The sequence below is a fragment of the Oncorhynchus masou genome, unplaced genomic scaffold, assembly GCF_036934945.1.
Source record: "Oncorhynchus masou masou isolate Uvic2021 unplaced genomic scaffold, UVic_Omas_1.1 unplaced_scaffold_4487, whole genome shotgun sequence".
NCBI lineage: Eukaryota > Metazoa > Chordata > Actinopteri > Salmoniformes > Salmonidae > Oncorhynchus > Oncorhynchus masou.
In genome coordinates, this window is record NW_027010881.1 from 657 (window position 1) to 22,500 (window position 21,844).

Consider the following 21,844-nt stretch of genomic DNA (forward strand, 5'->3'; position numbering starts at 1 on the left):
TTGTTCATATCGTGGCAGTGTGGAAATGATCTCAAATGACTGCAGGAAATGCAGAAATGGATTTGCAGGAAATAATTTGAGGTTGAAGTTGAATTGAACAGTATAAAGCAATCAGAATGGAGAAAGACCCATTGAAAATCACTTATATATATATATATATATATATATATATATATATATATTCTATGTGTTGCCACCTACTCATAAAGCAAAAACATCAAATTATATGATATTTTGGCCATATCGTCCAGCCCTCATTTCCTGTATCTGAAAGAAGAACTCTTGACTACCCAGCATGCCCAGAGAGCAAGTAAAGTTCACCTACCGCTGGCCAATCAGATAGCTCAGATCACCATGTCTGCACAGTTTCCTTGAACCATAGACTGTAAATAGAAACCTTGAAAGAGACGTCGTTGCTGTGAGATTTCACAACTTTTAAAACCGTGTTATAGAGGGAGACTCAAGGAATACAGCACAAAACTGCTGTTTTAATGAGGAACTTCATGTTTGAGTTGTTACTCAGTGCTGTCAACACGTTGTTACTCAGTGCTGTCAACACGTTGTTACTCAACACGTTGTTACTCAACACGTTGTTACTCAGCGCTGTCAACACGTTGTTACTCAGTGCTGTCAACACGTTGTTACTCAGTGCTGTCAACACGTTGTTACTCAGTGCTGTCAACACGTTGTTACTCAACATGTTGTTACTCAGCGCTGTCAACACGTTGTTACTCAGTGCTGTCAACACGTTGTTACTCAGCGCTGTCAACATGTTGTTACTCAGTGCTGTCAACATGTTGTTACTCAACACGTTGTACTCAGTGCTGTCAACACGTTGTTACTCAACACGTTGTTACTCAGTGCTGTCAACACGTTGTTACTCAACACGTTGTTACTCAGTGCTGTCAGCACGTTGTTACTCAGTGCTGTCAACACGTTGTTACTCAGTGCTGTCAACACGTTGTTACTCAACACGTTGTTACTCAGTGCTGTCAACACGTTACTCAACACATTGTTACTCAGTGCTGTCAACACGTTGTTACTCAACACGTTGTTACTCAGTGCTGTCAACACGTTGTTACTCAGTGCTGTCAACACGTTGTTACTCAGTGCTGTCAACACGTTGTTACTCAGTGCTGTCAACACGTTGTTACTCAGTGCTGTCAACACGTTGTTACTCAACACGTTGTTACTCATCGCTGTCAACATGTTGTTACTCAACACGTTGTTACTCATCGCTGTCAACATGTTGTTACTCAACACGTTGTTACTCAGTGCTGTCAACATGTTGTTACTCAACACGTTGTTACTCAACACTTTCAACACGTTGTTACTCAGAGCTGTCAACACGTTGTTACTCAGCGCTGTCAACACGTTGTTACTCAACACTTTCAACACGTTGTTACTCAGCGCTGTCAACACGTTGTTACTCAGCGCTGTCAACACGTTGTTTCAACACGCTGTTCAACACGTTGTTACTCACGCTCTCCCTACTTCTTACTATAACTCAACCTAGAGGCATATGCTGTCTGGGATACTGGCCACATCATTTTAAAACCTGTCAATGTAATATTTCAGTCACAGGAAGCCTGTTTCTAAACTCAAGGATTTTAGGAGAACTGTCATCTTTCAGAGATTCATAATTGTTCATTTTCCTTTCACCAGGTCCAATATTTCTTCAAGATTTTGGATGGATGAAGTCTATTATTTTACACAAAAACACATTCCATTTCTATGAGTATGTACTGAAATAAAAGAGACATTGACCACAGAATAATTTCTCCATTTATTTGTCTTTACTGTCAACACAGATGGACTCTGTCAACAGTGTCCGGATGTCAACATTGATCACTTTTACACCAACAAAACCTCCTATTACACAGGGTACTGCATTGCTTCTGATACTCTAACTTTTTGACCAGCACTTTGTCAATCGGATCCATACATTACACGTTTTTCCTGTCGGAAAAAAACGTTGTACAACTGTCATAAATATAAAACTCTTCCACCATGAAATGACTCAGCACTGTCATTAGAAAGTTACACCACGTCACGTTGTGATGTCTCCAGCACTGTCAAAAGGGGTTGGTTTTAAAAACACAGTTGCTGTCAGTGTTTCCATGGAGGAGGAAGGAAGATAGTCTTCCTGCCTGCTGCAGGACACAGAACACTGCTCTAGACTACATGGAGGAGGAGGAGGAGGAGAAGCATTGAACATACAGAGGAAGAGGAGGAGAAGCCTTGAACATTGAGGAAGGGGAGGAGAAGCATTGAACATAGAGAGGAAGAGGAGGAGAAGCATTGAACATAGAGAGGAAGAGGAGAAGCATTGAACATAGAGAGGAAGAGGAGGAGAAGCATTGAACATACAGAGAGGAAGAGGAGGAGAAGCATTGAACATACAGAGAGGAAGAGGAGGAGAAGCATTGAACATACAGAGAGGAAGAGGAGGAGAAGCATTGAACATACAGAGAGGAAGAGGAGGAGAAGCCTTGAACATAGAGAGGAAGAGGAGGAGAAGCCTTGAACATAGAGAGGAAGAGGAGGAGAAGCCTTGAACATAGAGAGGAAGAGGAGGAGAAGCCTTGAACATAGAGGAAGAGGAGGAGAAGCCTTGAACATTGAGGAAGAGGAGGAGAAGCATTGAACATAGAGGAAGAGGAGGAGAAGCATTGAACATAGAGAGGGGAGGAGGAGAGGAAGAGGAGGAGAAGCATTGAACATAGAGAGGAAGAGGAGGAGAAGCATTGAACATTGAAGAAGAGGAGGAGAAGCATTGAACATTGATAGGAAGGGGAGAAGCATTGAACATAGAGGAAGAGCATAAATATAAAACTCTTCCACCATGAAAATGACTAACATTCATTGAAAGTTACACCAGAGGAGGAGGTGATGTCTCCAGAGTTTTAAAAACACAGTTGCTGTCAGGGGGAAGCATTGAACATAGAGAGAGGAGGAGAAGCATTGAACATAGAGAGGGGAGGAGGAGGAGAAGCATTGAACATACAGAGAGGAAGAGGATGAGAAGCATTGAACATAGAGAGGAAGAGGAGTAGAAGCATTGAACATAGAGAGGAGGAGGAGAAGCATTGAACATAGAGAGAGGAGGAGAAGCATTGAACATAGAGAGGAGGAGAAGCATTGAACATAGAGGAGGAGGAGGAGAAGCATTGAACAGAGAGGAGGAGAAGCATTGAACATAGAGAGAGGAGGAGAAGCATTGAACATAGAGGAGGAGAAGCATTGAACATAGAGGAGGAGAAGCATTGAACATAGAGAGGAGGAGAAGCATTGAACATAGAGAGAGGAGGAGAAGCATTGAACATAGAGAGGGGAGGAGGAGGAGAAGCATTGAACATCGAGAGAGGAGGAGAAGCATTGAACATAGAGAGAGGAGGAGAAGCATTGAACATAGAGAGAGGAGGAGAAGCATCGAACATAGAGAGAGGACTATCAAACAAGACATTTCATTAAACCCTCTGTCCCATATTAAAGTTGATGCAAAAAGAAAAAGAGTAATGTAGAAATATTGTCCCACAATCAACTGAAGAAGACACAGGAAAAGCATTCCAGGGAGTGCATCCGTTTACTGACAGACTTGGAGATCAGAGCGTACCATGCCAGTATTTTCAGTTAGTAAGAGCACATTAACACATATCCACACACTCACATTAAAACACAAACACACCTTGGACCACTAAAGCTGGCTGACATAAGACAACAGAAATTACAACATGGCTTGGAAAGGACCACTGTATGCCACTACTGTACTGGACACTCCAAACATATATAGAAACCACATTAGGCAGAATACTTTGGGGGACAGACAGAAACACTGCTCGCTACATATCAGTAGTGGAATTGCAATTTACAGTAAGAGATGAACATGTCCCATGGCTCAGGGACTTCTCATTTACAGTAGAATAAATATGTTGCTATTGCTACTCTTCCTGTAAAGTACATTCTAACCCTAGACATTATGCAGGAAGCCAGTGTAGTGTACATTCTAACCCTAGACATTATGCAGAAAAGCCAGTGTAGTGTACACAGATTGACTCTAGGTCAAGTATATTATTAAAGTTTGTTCCAAGACTATCGTGTTTTTAATATAACTTTTTTTTTTCTAAATCATCTTGTTTTGAAATGTGGGAAGATAACAGTGTGTTTTTCTGAGGTCATGAATTGGTGATGGTGAACTTAACGTCAAATCGTCCTTGGTAGCGATCTTTTCGCTGTAGTCAATGTTCGCTCCATACACTTTGCACTCAAGACGCAGCTCCTCGTTGAAGGTGAGGTTGGTAAACTGGATGGCCACCAGAGGTTGTAGGTAATTGAGGTGCAGCAGCTTGCCATAGTAGGGGTAGTACTGGAGGGGAACCCCATGCCCATGCCATAGTACTTGATCTCACCAATCTTGCTAGCATCCTCCTCTCTCTGTGGAGAATGACATCACAGTGTTGGATCTTTTTCCTAAGGTATAAACTAGTTCTATATTACAATTGAATATAGCCTAAATCTAGCAGGACTAAAAAGCACATGCAGAGAACAAGCATAGCATTTATCCCTGACAGTGTGATGTAAGGGAACAAACAAGTTAATTGTATGGTTGTATCAGAAATGACACCCTTTTGACCAGAACCCTATTGGCCCTGGTCAAAATGACAGTGCACTATATAGGGGAAAGGGTGTCATTTTGACCAGAACCCTATTGGCCCTGGTCAAAATGACAGTGCACTATATAGGGGAAAGGGTGTCATTTTGACCAGAACCCTATTGGCCCTGGTCAAAATGACAGTGCACTATATAGGGAAAGGGTGTTATTTTGACCAGAACCCTATTGGCCCTGGTCAAAATGACAGTGCACTATATAGGGGAAAGGGTGTCATTTTGACCAGAACCCTATTGGCCCTGGTCAAAATGACAGTGCACTATATAGGGGAAAGGGTGCCATTTTGACCAGAACCCTATTGGCCCTGGTCAAAATGACAGTGCACTATATAGGGGAAAGGGTGTCATTTTGACCAGAACCCTATTGGCCCTGGTCAAAATGACAGTGCACTATATAGGGGAAAGGGTGTCATTTTGACCAGAACCCTATTGGCCCTGGTCAAAATGACAGTGCACTATATAGGGAAAGGGTGCCATTTTGACCAGAACCCTATTGGCCCTGGTCAAAATGACAGTGCACTATATAGGGGAAAGGGTGTCATTTTGACCAGAACCCTATTGGCCCTGGTCAAAATGACAGTGCACTATATAGGGAAAGGGTGCCATTTTGACCAGAACCCTATTGGCCCTGGTCAAAATGACAGTGCACTATATAGGGAAAGGGTGTCATTTTGACCAGAACCCTATTGGCCCTGGTCAAAATGACAGTGCACTATATAGGGGAAAGGGTGTCATTTTGACCAGAACCCTATTGGCCCTGGTCAAAATGACAGTGCACTATATAGGGGAAAGGGTGTCATTTTGACCAGAACCCTATTGGCCCTGGTCAAAATGACAGTGCACTATATAGGGGAAAGGGTGTCATTTTGACCAGAACCCTATTGGCCCTGGTCAAAATGACAGTGCACTATATAGGGGAAAGGGTGTCATTTTGACCAGAACCCTATTGGCCCTGGTCAAAATGACAGTGCACTATATAGGTGAAAGGGTGTCATTTTGACCAGAACCCTATTGGCCCTGGTCAAAATGACAGTGCACTATATAGGGGAAAGGGTGTCATTTTGACCAGAACCCTATTGGCCCTGGTCAAAATGACAGTGCACTATATAGGGGAAAGGGTGTCATTTTGACCAGAACCCTATTGGCCCTGGTCAAAATGACAGTGCACTATATAGGGGAAAGGGTGTTATTTTGACCAGAACCCTATTGGCCCTGGTCAAAATGACAGTGCACTATATAGGGGAAAGGGTGTCATTTTGACCAGAACCCTATTGGCCCTGGTCAAAATGACAGTGCACTATATAGGGGGAAAGGGTGTCATTTTGACCAGAACCCTATTGGCCCTGGTCAAAATGACAGTGCACTATATAGGGGAAAGGGTGCCATTTTGACCAGAACCCTATTGGCCCTGGTCAAAATGACAGTGCACTATATAGGGAAAGGGTGTCATTTTGACCAGAACCCTATTGGCCCTGGTCAAAATGACAGTGCACTATATAGGGAAAGGGTGTCATTTTGACCAGAACCCTATTGGCCCTGGTCAAAATGACAGTGCACTATATAGGGGAAAGGGTGCCATTTTGACCAGAACCCTATTGGCCCTGGTCAAAATGACAGTGCACTATATAGGGAAAGGGTGTCATTTTGACCAGAACCCTATTGGCCCTGGTCAAAATGACAGTGCACTATATAGGTGAAAGGGTGTCATTTTGACCAGAACCCTATTGGCCCTGGTCAAAATGACAGTGCACTATATAGGGGAAAGGGTGCCATTTTGACCAGAACCCTATTGGCCCTGGTCAAAATGACAGTGCACTATATAGGGGAAAGGGTGCCATTTTGACCAGAACCCTATTGGCCCTGGTCAAAATGACAGTGCACTATATAGGGGAAAGGGTGTCATTTTGACCAGAACCCTATTGGCCCTGGTCAAAATGACAGTGCACTATATAGGGGAAAGGGTGCCATTTTGACCAGAACCCTATTGGCCCTGGTCAAAATGACAGTGCACTATATAGGGGAAAGGGTGCCATTTTGACCAGAACCCTATTGGCCCTGGTCAAAATGACAGTGCACTATATAGGGGAAAGGGTGTCATTTTGACCAGAACCCTATTGGCCCTGGTCAAAATGACAGTGCACTATATAGGGGAAAGGGTGTCATTTTGACCAGAACCCTATTGGCCCTGGTCAAAATGACAGTGCACTATATAGGGGAAAGGGTGTCATTTTGACCAGAACCCTATTGGCCCTGGTCAAAATGACAGTGCACTATATAGGGGAAAGGGTGTCATTTTGACCAGAACCCTATTGGCCCTGGTCAAAATGACAGTGCACTATATAGGGGAAAGGGTGTCATTTTGACCAGAACCCTATTGGCCCTGGTCAAAATGACAGTGCACTATATAGGGGAAAGGGTGTCATTTTGACCAGAACCCTATTGGCCCTGGTCAAAATGACAGTGCACTATATAGGGGAAAGGGTGTCATTTTGACCAGAACCCTATTGGCCCTGGTCAAAATGACAGTGCACTATATAGGGGAAAGGGTGTCATTTTGACCAGAACCCTATTGGCCCTGGTCAAAATGACAGTGCACTATATAGGGGAAAGGGTGCCATTTTGACCAGAACCCTATTGGCCCTGGTCAAAATGACAGTGCACTATATAGGGGAAAGGGTGCCATTTTGACCAGAACCCTATTGGCCCTGGTCAAAATGACAGTGCACTATATAGGGGAAAGGGTGCCATTTTGACCAGAACCCTATTGGCCCTGGTCAAAATGACAGTGCACAATATAGGGGGAAAGGGTGCCATTTTGACCAGAACCCTATTGGCCCTGGTCAAAATGACAGTGCACTATATAGGGGAAAGGGTGCCATTTTGGATGCCGTCTATATGACATGCTTCCCAGTCCCGTGCGAGGCGTACCTTGTTCTGACAGTGGATGGGGATAACATTGGTCTGGACTCTGCTCTGGCCGGCTTCAGGGACGGAGGCATTGTTGGTTGGAGGCTGAAACAAAACCCAGACAGACCAATCAGCATTATTGTATTAACCTAACCCTGACAGACCAATCAGCATGATCGTATTAACCTAACCCTGACAGACCAAGCAGCATTATTATATTAACCTAACCCTGACAGACCAATCAGCATTATTGTATTAACCTAACCCTGGCAGACCAATCAGCATTATCATATTAACCTCACCCTGGCAGACCCAGCAGCATTATCGTATTAACCTAACTCTGACGGACCAATTAGCATTATCGTATTAACCTAGCCCTGACAGACCATTCAGCATTATCGTATTACCCTAACCCTGACAGACCAATCAGCATTATCGTATTAACCTAACCCTGACAGACCCAACAGCATTATTGTATTAGCCTAACCCTGACAGACCAATCAGCATTATTGTATTAACCTAACCCTGACAGACCAATCAGCATTATCGTATTAACCTAACCCTGACAGACCAATCAGCATTATCGTATTAACCTAACCCTGGCGGACCTTGCAGCATTATCGTATTGGCCTAGCCCTGGCAGACCAATCAGCATTATTGTATTAACCTAACCCTGACAGACCTTTCAGCATTATCGTATTGGCCTAACCCTGACAGACCAATCAGCATTATTGTATTAGCCTAACCCTGACAGACCAATCAGCATTATTGTATTAACCTAACCCTGACAGACCCAACAGCATTATTGTATTAACCTAACCCTGACAGACCAATCAGCATTATCGTATTAACCTAACCCAGATAGAACAATCAGCATTATTGTATTAACCTAACCCAGATAGAACAATCAGCATTATTGTATTAACCTAACCCTGACAGACCAATCAGCATTATTGTATTAACCTAACCCTGACAGACCAACCAGCATTATCGTATTAACCTAACCCTGGCAGACCAATCAGCATTATCATATTAACCTAACCCTGGCAGACCCAGCAGCATTATCGTATTAACCTAACTCTGACAGACCAATTAGCATTATCGTATTAACCTAACCCTGACAGACCAATCAGCATTATCATATTGCCCTAACCCCGACAGACCAATCAGCATTATCGTATTAACCTAACTCTGACAGGCCAATTAGCATTATCGTATTAACCTAACCCTGACAGACCAATCAGCATTATCATATTAACCTAACCCTGACAGACCAATCAGCATTATTGTATTAACCTAACCCTGACAGACCAATCAGCATTATCATATTAACCTAACCCTGACAGACCCAACAGCATTATTGTATTAACCTAACCCTGACAGACCCAACAGCATTATCGTATTAACCTAGCCCTGACAGACCCAACAGCATTATCGTATTAACCTAACCCTGACAGACCCAACAGCATTATCGTATTAACCTAACCCTGACAGACCCAACAGCATTATTGTATTGGCCTAACCCTGACAGACCCAACAGCATTATTGTATTAACCTAACCCTGACAGACCAATCAGCATTATCGTATTAACCTAACCCTGACAGACCCAACAGCATTATCGTATTAACCTAACCCTGACAGACCCAACAGCATTATCGTATTAACCTAACCCTGACAGACCAATCAGCATTATTGTATTAACCTAACCCTGACAGACCAATCAGCATTATCGTATTAACCTAACCCTGACAGACCCAACAGCATTATCGTATTAACCTAACCCTGACAGACCCAACAGCATTATTGTATTAACCTAACCCTGACAGACCAATCAGCATTATCGTATTAACCTAACCCTGACAGACCCAACAGCATTATCGTATTAACCTAACCCTGACAGACCAATCAGCATTATCGTATTAACCTAACCCTGACAGACCCAACAGCATTATTGTATTAACCTAACCCTGACAGACCCAACAGCATTATCGTATTAACCTAACCCTGACAGACCCAACAGCATTATTGTATTAACCTAACCCTGGCAGACCCAACAGCATTATCGTATTAACCTAACCCTGACAGACCAATCAGCATTATTGTATTAACCTAACCCTGACAGACCAATCAGCGTTATTGTATTAACCTAACCCTGACAGACCCAACAGCATTATCGTATTAACCTAACCCTGACAGACCCAACAGCATTATTGTATTAACCTAACCCTGGCAGACCAATCAGCATTATTGTATTAACCTAACCCTGACAGACCAATCAGCATTATCGTATTAACCTAACCCTGACACACCAATCAGCATTATCGTATTAACCTAACCCTGACAGACCAATCAGCATGATCGTATTAACCTAACCCTGACAGACCCAACAGCATTATTGTATTAACCTAACCCTGACAGACCAATCAGCATTATTGTATTAACCTAACCCTGACAGACCAATCAGCGTTATTGTATTAACCTAACCCTGACAGACCCAACAGCATTATCGTATTAACCTAACCCTGACAGACCCAACAGCATTATCGTATTAACCTAACCCTGACAGACCAATCAGCATTATTGTATTAGCCTAACCCTGACAGACCAATCAGCATTATTGTATTAACCTAACCCTGACAGACCAATCAGCATTATCGTATTAACCTAACCCTGACAGACCCAACAGCATTATCGTATTAACCTAACCCTGACAGACCCAACAGCATTATTGTATTAACCTAACCCTGACAGACCCAACAGCATGATCGTATTAACCTAACCCTGGCAGACCAATCAGCATTATCGTATTAACCTAACCCTGACAGACCAATCAGCATTATTGTATTAACCTAACCCTGACAGACCCAACAGCATTATCGTATTAACCTAACCCTGACAGACCCAACAGCATTATTGTATTAACCTAACCCTGACAGACCCAACAGCATTATCGTATTAACCTAACCCTGACAGACCCAACAGCATTATTGTATTAACCTAACCCTGACAGACCCAACAGCATTATTGTATTAACCTAACCCTGACAGACCCAACAGCATTATCGTATTAACCTAACCCTGACAGACCCAACAGCATTATCGTATTAACCTAACCCTGACAGACCAATCAGCATTATTGTATTAACCTAACCCTGACAGACCAACCAGCATTATCATATTAACCTAACCCTGACAGACCAACCAGCATTATTGTATTAACCTAACCCTGACAGACCAATCAGCATTATCGTATTAACCTAACCCTGACAGACCCAACAGCATTATCGTATTAACCTAACCCTGACAGACCCAACAGCATTATTGTATTAACCTAACCCTGACAGACCAATCAGCATTATCATATTAACCTAACCCTGACAGACCAATCAGCATTATTGTATTAACCTAACCCAGACAGACCCAACAGCATTATCGTATTAACCTAACCCTGACAGACCAATCAGCATTATCGTATTAACCTAACCCTGACAGACCAATCAGCATTATCATATTAACCTAACCCTGACAGACCAATCAGCATTATTGTATTAACCTAACCCAGACAGACCCAACAGCATTATCGTATTAACCTAACCCTGACAGACCAATCAGCATTATCGTATTAACCTAACCCTGACAGACCAATCAGCATTATTGTATTAACCTAACCCTGACAGACCTTTCAGCATTATCGTATTAACCTAACCCTGACAGACCTTGCAGCATTATCGTATTGGCCTAACCCTGACAAACCAATCAGCATTATTGTATTAACCTAACCCTGACAGACTAATCAGCATTATTGTATTAACCTAACCCAGATAGACCAATCAGCATGATCGTATTAACCTAACCCTGACAGACCAAGCAGCATTATTATATTAACCTAACCCTGACAGACCAATCAGCATTATCGTATTAACCTAACCCTGGCAGACCAATCAGCATTATCATATTAACCTCACCCTGGCAGACCCAGCAGCATTATCGTATTAACCTAACTCTGACGGACCAATTAGCATTATCGTATTAACCTAGCCCTGACAGACCAATCAGCATTATCGTATTACCCTAACCCTGACAGACCAATCAGCATTATCGTATTAACCTAACCCTGACAGACCAATCAGCATTATCGTATTAACCTAACCCTGACGGACCAATCAGCATTATCGTATTAACCTAACCCTGACGGACCTTGCAGCATTATCGTATTGGCCTAACCCTGACAGACCAACCAGCATTATCGTATTAACCTAACCCTGACAGACCTTGCAGCATTATCATATTGGCCTAACCCTGACAGACCAACCAGCATTATCGTATTAACCTAACCCTGACGGACCTTGCAGCATTATCGTATTGGCCTAACCCTGACAAACCAACCAGCATTATCATATTAACCTAACCCTGGCAGACCAATCAGCATTATTGTATTAACCTAACCCTGACAGACCCAACAGCATTATTGTATTAACCTAACCCTGACAGACCAATCAGCATTATCGTATTAACCTAACCCTGGCAGACCAATCAGCATTATCGTATTAACCTAACCCTGACAGACCAATCAGCATTATTGTATTAACCTAACCCTGACAGACCCATCAGCATTATCGTATTAACCTAACCCTGACAGACCCATCAGCATTATCGTATTAACCTAACCCTGACAGACCAATCAGCATTATCGTATTAGCCTAACCCTGACAGACCAATCAGCATTATTGTATTAACCTAACCCTGACAGACCAATCAGCATTATTGTATTAACCTAACCCTGACAGACCAATCAGCATTATCGTATTAACCTAACCCTGACAGACCCATCAGCATTATTGTATTAACCTAACCCTGACAGACCAATCAGCATTATCGTATTAACCTAACCCTGACAGACCAATCAGCATTATCGTATTAACCTAACCCTGACAGACCAAGCAGCATTATCGTATTAACCTAACCCTGACAGACCAACCAGCATTATCATATTAACCTAACCCTGACAGACCAACCAGCATTATCGTATTAACCTAACTCTGACAGACCAACCAGCATTATCATATTAACCTAACCCTGACAGACCAACCAGCATTATCATATTAACCTAACCCTGACAGACCAACCAGCATTATCGTATTAACCTAACCCTGACAGACCAACCAGCATTATCGTATTAACCTAACCCTGACAGACCAACCAGCATTATCATATTAACCTAACCCTGACAGACCAACCAGCATTATCGTATTAACCTAACCCTGACAGACCAATCAGCATTATCGTATTAACCTAACCCTGACAGACCCAACAGCATTATCGTATTAACCTAACCCTGACAGACCCAACAGCATTATTGTATTAACCTAACTCTGACAGACCAATCAGCATTATCGTATTAACCTAACCCTGACAGACCCAACAGCATTATTGTATTAACCTAACCCTGACAGACCAATCAGCATTATCGTATTAACCTAACCCTGACAGACGGTTAAGGCTGTTTCAGGTCTGGAGGGTCTGTTGATCCAGGCTGTGTTTCAGGTCTGGAGGGTCTGTTGATACAAGCTGTGTTTCAGGTCTGGAGGGTCTGTTGATCCAGGCTGTGTTTCAGGTCTGGAGGGTCTGTTGATCCAGGCTGTGTTTCAGGTCTGGAGGGTCTGTTGATACAAGCTGTGTTTCAGGTCTGGAGGGTCTGTTGATACAAGCTGTGTTTCAGGTCTGGAGGGTCTGTTGATACAAGCTGTGTTTCAGGTCTGGAGGGTCTGTAGATCCAGGCTGTGTTTCAGGTCTGGAGGGTCTGTTGATACAAGCTGTGTTTCAGGTCTGGAGGGTCTGTTGATACAAGCTGTGTTTCAGGTCTAATGGAGGGTCTGTTGATCCAGGCTGTGTTTCAGGTCTGGAGGGTCTGTTGATCCAGGCTGTGTTTCAGGTCTGGAGGGTCTGTTGATCCAGGCTGTGTTTCAGGTCTGGAGGGTCTGTTGATCCAGGCTGTGTTTCAGGTCTGGAGGGTCTGTTGATCCAGGCTGTGTTTCAGGTCTGGAGGGTCTGATACAGGCTGTGTTTCAGGTCTGGAGGGTCTGTTGATACAAGCTGTGTTTCAGGTCTGGAGGGTCTGATACAGGCTGTGTTTCAGGTCTGGAGGGTCTGTTGATACAGGCTGTGTTTCAGGTCTGGAGGGTCTGTAGATCCAGGCTGTGTTTCAGGTCTGGAGGGTCTGTAGATCCAGGCTGTGTTTCAGGTCTGGAGGGTCTGTTGATCCAGGCTGTGTTTCAATAAATAAAAGGTTATTCTGCGTGTGGACCGAAGAGTCTTCCGGGACTGAATGGGACGCGTCATGTTCGAGCAGCAGTTGTTCAGTTTTGGGGGTTTTCCTCACTGGTTATCTAGACGTATCAGGATGGGCGAAGGCAGCGCTTAAACGGCGGCATCACCTTGAATGCTTGGTGTGCACCGGCATGAATCATAAAGGGGGTGGGGCTTTGGCTGAGAGTTTCCTTGCGAGGGTAGAGACTTTGTTTTTGGCTGAGAGTTTCCTTGCGATGGTAGAGACTTTGTTTTTGGCTGAGAGTTTCCTTGCGATGGTAGAGACTTTGTTTTTGGCTGAGAGTTTCCTTGCGAGGGTAGAGACTTTGTTTTTGGCTGAGAGTTTCCTTGCGATGGTAGAGACTTTGTTTTTGGCTGAGAGTTTCCTTGCGAGGGTAGAGACTTTGTTTTTGGCTGAGAGTTTCCTTGCGATGGTAGAGACTTTGTTTTTGGCTGAGAGTTTCTTGCGATGGTAGAGACTTTGTTTTTGGCTGAGAGTTTCCTTGCGAGGGTAGAGACTTTGTTTTTGGCTGAGAGTTTCCTTGCGAGGGTAGAGACTTTGTTTTTGGCTGAGAGTTTCCTTGCGAGGGTAGAGACTTTGTTTTTGGCTGAGAGTTTCCTTGCGAGGGTAGAGACTTTGTTTTTGGCTGAGAGTTTCCTTGCGATGGTAGAGACTTTGTTTTTGGCTGAGAGTTTCCTTGCGACGGTAGAGACTTTGTTTTTGGCTGAGAGTTTCCTTGCGATGGTAGAGACTTTGTTTTTGGCTGAGAGTTTCCTTGCGATGGTAGAGACTTTGTTTTTGGCTGAGAGTTTCCTTGCGATGGTAGAGACTTTGTTTTTGGCTGAGAGTTTCCTTGCGATGGTAGAGACTTTGTTTTTGGCTGAGAGTTTCCTTGCGAGGGTAGAGACTTTGTTTTTGGCTGAGAGTTTCCTTGCGATGGTAGAGACTAGGTTTTTGGCTGAGAGTTTCCTTGCGATGGTAGAGACTTTGTTTTTGGCTGAGAGTTTCCTTGTGATGGTAGAGACTTTGTTTTTGGCTGAGAGTTTCCTTGCGATGGTAGAGACTTTGTTTTTGGCTGAGAGTTTCCTTGCGATGGTAGAGACTTTGTTTTTGGCTGAGAGTTTCCTTGCGAGGGTAGAGACTTTGTTTTTGCTGGAACTCTCAATATCGAACACGTATGGACCCAGAAGTGAATCCCACAGCTGACCAAATTACACAAGACTTGACTTCTACGTTAACCAAGCTTAATCAATGGTATAAACTAGTTTAGCGTGGGGCAGGTGGACATACCCTTGGTCGGAAGTTGATGATCCTGTTGAGCTTGGCGATCAGACAGGGTTTCCCATCCTGAAGCCAAAGTTTTCATCTTGACCATCCAGACCAGCACAGGGTCCCAGCAAGGTCCGCTTGAACCTGCAGGCCTTCCTCACTCCAGCGTCACTCTCCAGCTCACCACGGTCCCTGTACGATTCAGGTAATTCTACAGGCACAGAGAGACCAATTACATCAGTCACCTGAGCAGACAATATAGACCAGTAACTAAACCCTAACAGGGTACATTAATAACCCAGACACAGCATAACTAAACCCTAACAGGGTACATTAATGCATTAATACACCAGACACAGCATAACTAAACCCTAACAGGGTACATTAATGCATTAATACACCAGACACAGCATAACTAAACCCTAACAGGGTACATTAATACACCAGACACAGCATAACTAAACCCTAACAGGGTACATTAATACACCAGTCACAGCATAACTAAACCCTAACAGGGTACATTAATACACCAGACACAGCATAACTAAACCCTAACAGGGTACATTAATAACCCAGACACAGCATAACTAAACCCTAACAGGGTACATTAATGCATTAATACACCAGACACAGCATAACTAAACCCTAACAGGGTACATTAATACATTAATACACCAGACACAGCATAACTAAACCCTAACAGGGTACATTAATACACCAGTCACAGCATAACTAAACCCTAACTAGTCTGTACCAGGGTCTACTACTCTGTACTAGTCTGTACCAGGGTCTACTAGTTTCTACTTGGCTGTACTAGTCTGTACTAGTGTCTGCTAGTCTGTACTAGGGTCTACTAGTCTGAACTAGTTTCTACGAGTCTGTCCTAGGGTCTACTAGTCTGAACTAGTTTCTACGAGTCTGTACTAGGGTCTACTAGTTTGTACCAAGGTCTACTAGTCTGTACCAGGGTCTACTAGTCTGTACCAGGGTCTACTAGTCTGTACCAGGGTCTACTAGTCTGTACTAGGGTCTACTAGTCTGTATTAGGGTCTACTAGTCTGTACTAGTTTCTACTAGTCTGTACTAGTGTCCTCTAGGGTCTACTAGTCTGTACCAGGGTCTACTAGTCTGTACCAGGGTCTACTAGTCTGTACTAGGGTCTACTAGTCTGAACTAGTGTCTACTAGTTTGTACCAAGGTCTACTAGTCTGAACTAGTGTCCTCTAGGGTCTACTAGTCTGTACCAGGGTCTACTAGTCTGAACTAGTGTCTACTAGTTTGTACCAAGGTCTACTAGTCTGTACTAGTGTCCTCTAGGGTCTACTAGTCTGTACCAGGGTCTACTAGTCTGTACCAGGGTCTACTAGTCTGTACCAGGGTCTACTAGTCTGTACTAGGGTCTACTAGTTTGTACCAAGGTCTACTAGTCTGTACCAGGGTCTACTAGTCTGAACAAGTTTCTACTAGTCTGAACTAGTTTCTGCTAGGCTGTATTAGTGTCCGCTAGTGTCTACTAGTCTGTACTAGGGTCTACTAGTCTGTACTAGGGTCTACTAGTCTGTACCAGGGTCCAGTAGTCTGTACCAGGGTCTACTAGTCTGAACTAGTTTCTACTAGTCTGTACTAGTGTCAGCTAGCCTGTACTAGTGTCAACTAGCCTGTACTAGTGTCAACTAGCCTGTACTAGTGTCAACTAGCCTGTACTAGTGTCAGCTAGCCTGTACTAGTGTCAGCTAGCCTGTACTAGTGTCAGCTAGCCTGTACTAGTGTCAGCTAGTCTGTGCTAGTGTCCACTAGTCTGTACTAGCCTGTACTAGTGTCAACTAGCCTGTACTAGTGTCAACTAGCCTGTACTAGTGTCAGCTAGCCTGTACTAGTGTCAGCTAGTCTGTACTAGTGTCAGCTAGTCTGTGCTAGTGTCCACTAGTCTGTACTAGTCTGTACTAGTGTCTAGTAGTCTGTACTAGGGTCTACTAGTCTGAACTAGTTTCTACTAGTCTGTACTAGTGTCAGCTAGTCTGTACTCGTGTCAGCTAGCCTGTGCTAGTGTCAGCTAGCCTGTGCTAGTGTCAGCTAGTCTGTGCTAGTGTCTGCTAGTCTGTACCAGGGTCTGCTAGTCTGTACCAGGGTCTACTAGTCTGTACCAGGGTCTACTAGTCTGTACCAGGGTCTACTAGTCTGTACCAGGGTCTACTAGTCTGTACCAGGGTCTACTAGTCTGTACCAGGGTCTACTAGTCTGTACCAGGGTCTACTAGTCTGTACCAGGGTCTACTAGTCTGAACTAGTTTCTACTAGTCTGTACCAGGGTCTACTAGTCTGTACCAGGGTCTACTAGTCTGTACCAGGGTCTACTAGTCTGTACCAGGGTCTACTAGTCTGTACCAGGGTCTACTAGTCTGTACTAGTGTCTACTAGTCTGTACTAGTGTCAGCTAGTCTGTACTAGTGTCAGCTAGCCTGTACTAGTGTCAACTAGCCTGTACTAGTGTCAGCTAGCCTGTACTAGTGTCAGCTAGCCTGTACTAGTGTCAGCTAGTCTGTGCTAGTGTCCACTAGTCTGTACTAGTCTGTACTAGGGTCTAGTAGTCTGTACTAGGGTCTAGTCGTCTGTACTAGGGTCTGGTCTACTAGTCTGAACTAGTTTCTACTAGCCTGTACTAGTGTCAGCTAGCCTGTACTAGTGTCAGCTAGCCTGTACTAGTGTCAGCTAGTCTGTGCTAGTGTCAGCTAGTCTGTGCTAGTGTCCACTAGTCTGTACTAGTCTGTACTAGGGTCTACTAGTCTGTACCAGGGTCTACTAGTCTGTACCAGGGTCTACTAGTCTGTACTAGTGTCTACTGGTCTGAACTAGTTTCTACTAGTCTGTACCAGGGTCTACTAGTCTGTACCAGGGTCTACTAGTCTGTACCAGGGTCTACTAGTCTGTACCAGGGTCTACTAGTCTGTACCAGGGTCTACTAGTCTGTACCAGGGTCTACTAGTCTGTACTAGGGTCTACTAGTCTGTACCAGGGTCTACTAGTCTGTACTAGTGTCTGCTAGTCTGTACCAGGGTCTACTAGTCTGTACTAGGGTCTACTAGTCTGTACCAGGGTCTGCTAGTCTGTACCAGGGTCTACTAGTCTGTACCAGGGTCTGCTAGTCTGTACCAGGGTCTACTAGTCTGTACTAGGGTCTGCTAGTCTGTACCAGGGTCTACTAGCCTGTACTAGGGTCTGCTAGTCTGTACCAGGGTCTACTAGTCTGTACCAGGGTCTGCTAGTCTGTACCAGGGTCTGCTAGTCTGTACCAGGGTCTGCTAGTCTGTACCAGGGTCTACTAGTCTGTACCAGGGTCTGCTAGTCTGTACCAGGGTCTGCTAGTCTGTACCAGGGTCTACTAGTCTGTGCTAGTGTCTACTAGTGTCAGCTAGTCTGTACTAGTGTCTACTAGTGTCAGCTAGTTTGTACTAGTGTCTGCTAGTTTGTACTAGTGTCTACTAGTTTGTATTAGTGTCTACTCGTTTGTACTAGTGTCTACTCGTTTGTACTAGTGTCTACTCGTTTGTACTAGTGTCTAATAGTTTCTACTAGTCTGTACTAGTTTCTACTAGTTTATACTAGTCTGTACTAGTGTCTACTAGGCTGTACTAGTGTCTACTCGTCTGTACTAGTGTCTACTAGTTTCTACTCGTGTCTAGTAGTCTGTGCTAGTAGTTTCTACTAGTCTGTACTAGTGTCTACTAATCTGTACCCGTGTCTACTAGTCTGTACCAGTGTCTACTAGTTTCTACTAGTCTGTACCAGTGTATACTAGTCTGTACTAGTCTGTACCAGTGTCTACTAGTTTCTACTAGTCTGTACTAGTCTGTACCAGTGTCTACTAGTCTGTACTAGTGTCTACTAGTTTCTACTAGTCTGTACTTGCCTCCACAGTCTTCGTACTTGTTCTGGTCGGTCTGCTTCTCCTCATCGTACATCTCCAGGAAGTCCTTGATGCTCTTGGTGTATTTCAGATACGTCTCCACATCGATTGACGTTGTAAGAGATCTCAAACTTCTCAGAGGGGGGTGACCTGGGATAGACCTGTAGATAGACAACACACTGGGTCAGTATGGATGACAGACAACACACTGGGTCAGTATGGATGATAGACCTGTAGATAGACAACACACTGGGTCAGTATGGATGATAGACCTGTAGATAGACAACACACTGGGTCAGTATGAATGATAGACCTGTAGATAGACAACACACCGGGTCAGTATGGATGATAGACAACACACTGGGTCAGTATGGATGATAGACCTGTAGATAGACAACACACTGGGTCAGTATGGATGATAGACAACACACTGGGTCAGTATGGATGATAGACCTGTAGATAGACAACACACTGGGTCAGTATGAATGACAGACCTGTAGATAGACAACACACTGGGTCAGTATGGATGATAGACACTCAGTATGGAGATAGACAACACACTGGGTCAGTATGGATGATAGACAACACACTGGGTCAGTATGGATGATAGACAACACACCGGGTCAGTATGGATGATAGACAACACACTGGGTCAGTATGGATGATAGACCTGTAGATAGACAACACACTGGGTCAGTATGGATGATAGACCTGGGTGTATGGATGATAGACAACACACTGGGTCAGTATGGATGATAGACAACACACTGGGTCAGTATGGATGATAGACAACACACTGGGTCAGTATGGATGATAGACAACACACTGGGACAGTATGGATGATAGACCTGTAGATAGACAACACACTGGGTCAGTATGGATGATAGACCTGTAGATAGACAACACACACTGGGTCAGTATGGATGATAGACACTGGGTCAGTATGGAGATAGATAACACACTGGGTCAGTATGGATGATAGACAACACACTGGGTCAGTATAGATGATAGACCTGTAGATAGACAACACACTGGGTCAGTATGGATGATAGACCTGTAGATAGACAACACACTGGGTCAGTATGGATGATAGACAACACACTGGGTCAGTATGGATGATAGACAACACACTGGGTCAGTATGGATGATAGACCTGGGTGTAGATAGACAACACACTGGGTCAGTATGGATGATAGACAACACACTGGGTCAGTATGGATGATAGACCTGTAGATAGACAACACACTGGGTCAGTATGGATGATAGACAACACACTGGGTCAGTATGGATGATAGACCTGTAGATAGACAACACACTGGGTCAGGATGGATGATAGACAACACACTGGGTCAGTATGGATGATAGACCTGTGGAGATAGACAACACACTGGGTCAGTATGGATGATAGACCTGTAGATAGACAACACACTGGGTCAGTATGGATGATAGACAACACACTGGGTCAGTATGGATGATAGACAACACACTGGGTCAGTATGGATGATAGACAACACACTGGGTCAGTATGGATGATAGACAACACACTGGGTCAGTATGGATGATAGACCTGTAGATAGACAACACACTGGGTCAGTATGGATGATAGACAACACACTGGGTCAGCATGGATGATAGACAACACACAGGGTCAGCATGGATGATAGACAACACACTGGGTCAGCATGGATGATAGACAACACACTGGGTCAGCATGGATGATAGACAACACACTGGGTCAGTATGGATGATAGACAACACACAGGGTCAGTATGGATGATAGACAACACACTGGGTCAGTATGGATGATAGACCTGTAGATAGACAACACACTGGGTCAGTATGGATGATAGACAACACACAGGGTCAGTATGGATGATAGACAACACACTGGGTCAGTATGGATGATAGACAACACACTGGGTCAGTATGGATGATAGACAACACACAGGGTCAGTATGGATGATAGACAACACACTGGGTCAGCATGGATGATAGACAACACACTGGGTCAGTATGGATGATAGACAACACACAGGGTCAGTATGGATGATAGACAACACTGGGTCACATGGATGATACAGTATGGATGATATCCCATTTAGCAGACAACGCTTTTGTCAGTATGGATGATAGACCTGGGTGGGGACCACACTGGGTCAGTATGGGATGACCCCAGTATGGAGACAACACAGTGGGTCAGTATGGATGATAGACAACACACTGGGTCAGTATGGATGATAGACGCACACTGGCTCTATGGATGAGCCACTGGGTCAGTATGGATGAGACAACACACTGGGTCAGTATGGATGACAGACAACACACTGGGTCAGTATGGATGATAGACAACACACTGGGTCAGTATGGATGATAGACAACACACTGGGTCAGTATGGATGATAGACAACACACTGGGTCAGTATGGATGATAGACAACACACTGGGTCAGTATGGATGATAGACAACACACTGGGTCAGTATGGATGATAGACAACACACTGGGTCAGTATGGATGATAGACAACACACTGGGTCAGTATGGATGATAGACAACACACTGGGTCAGTATGGATGATAGACAACACACTGGGTCAGTATGGATGATAGACAACACACTGGGTCAGTATGGATGATAGACAACACACTGGGTCAGTATGGATGATAGACAACACACTGGGTCAGTATGGATGATAGACAACACACTGGGTCAGTATGGATGATAGACAACACACTGGGTCAGTATGGATGATAGACAACACACTGGGTCAGTATGGATGATAGACAACACACT

The 21,844-nt window shown here is 44.1% G+C and overlaps 1 pseudogene; it reads right to left on the reverse strand.

Moving 5' to 3' along the window:
* Nucleotides 1-7,464: 7,464 nt before the first annotated feature.
* LOC135535138 (sodium/potassium-transporting ATPase subunit beta-233-like) lies at nt 7,465-19,215 on the reverse strand (annotated as a pseudogene).
* Between the last annotated feature and the right edge of the window lie 2,629 nt (nt 19,216-21,844).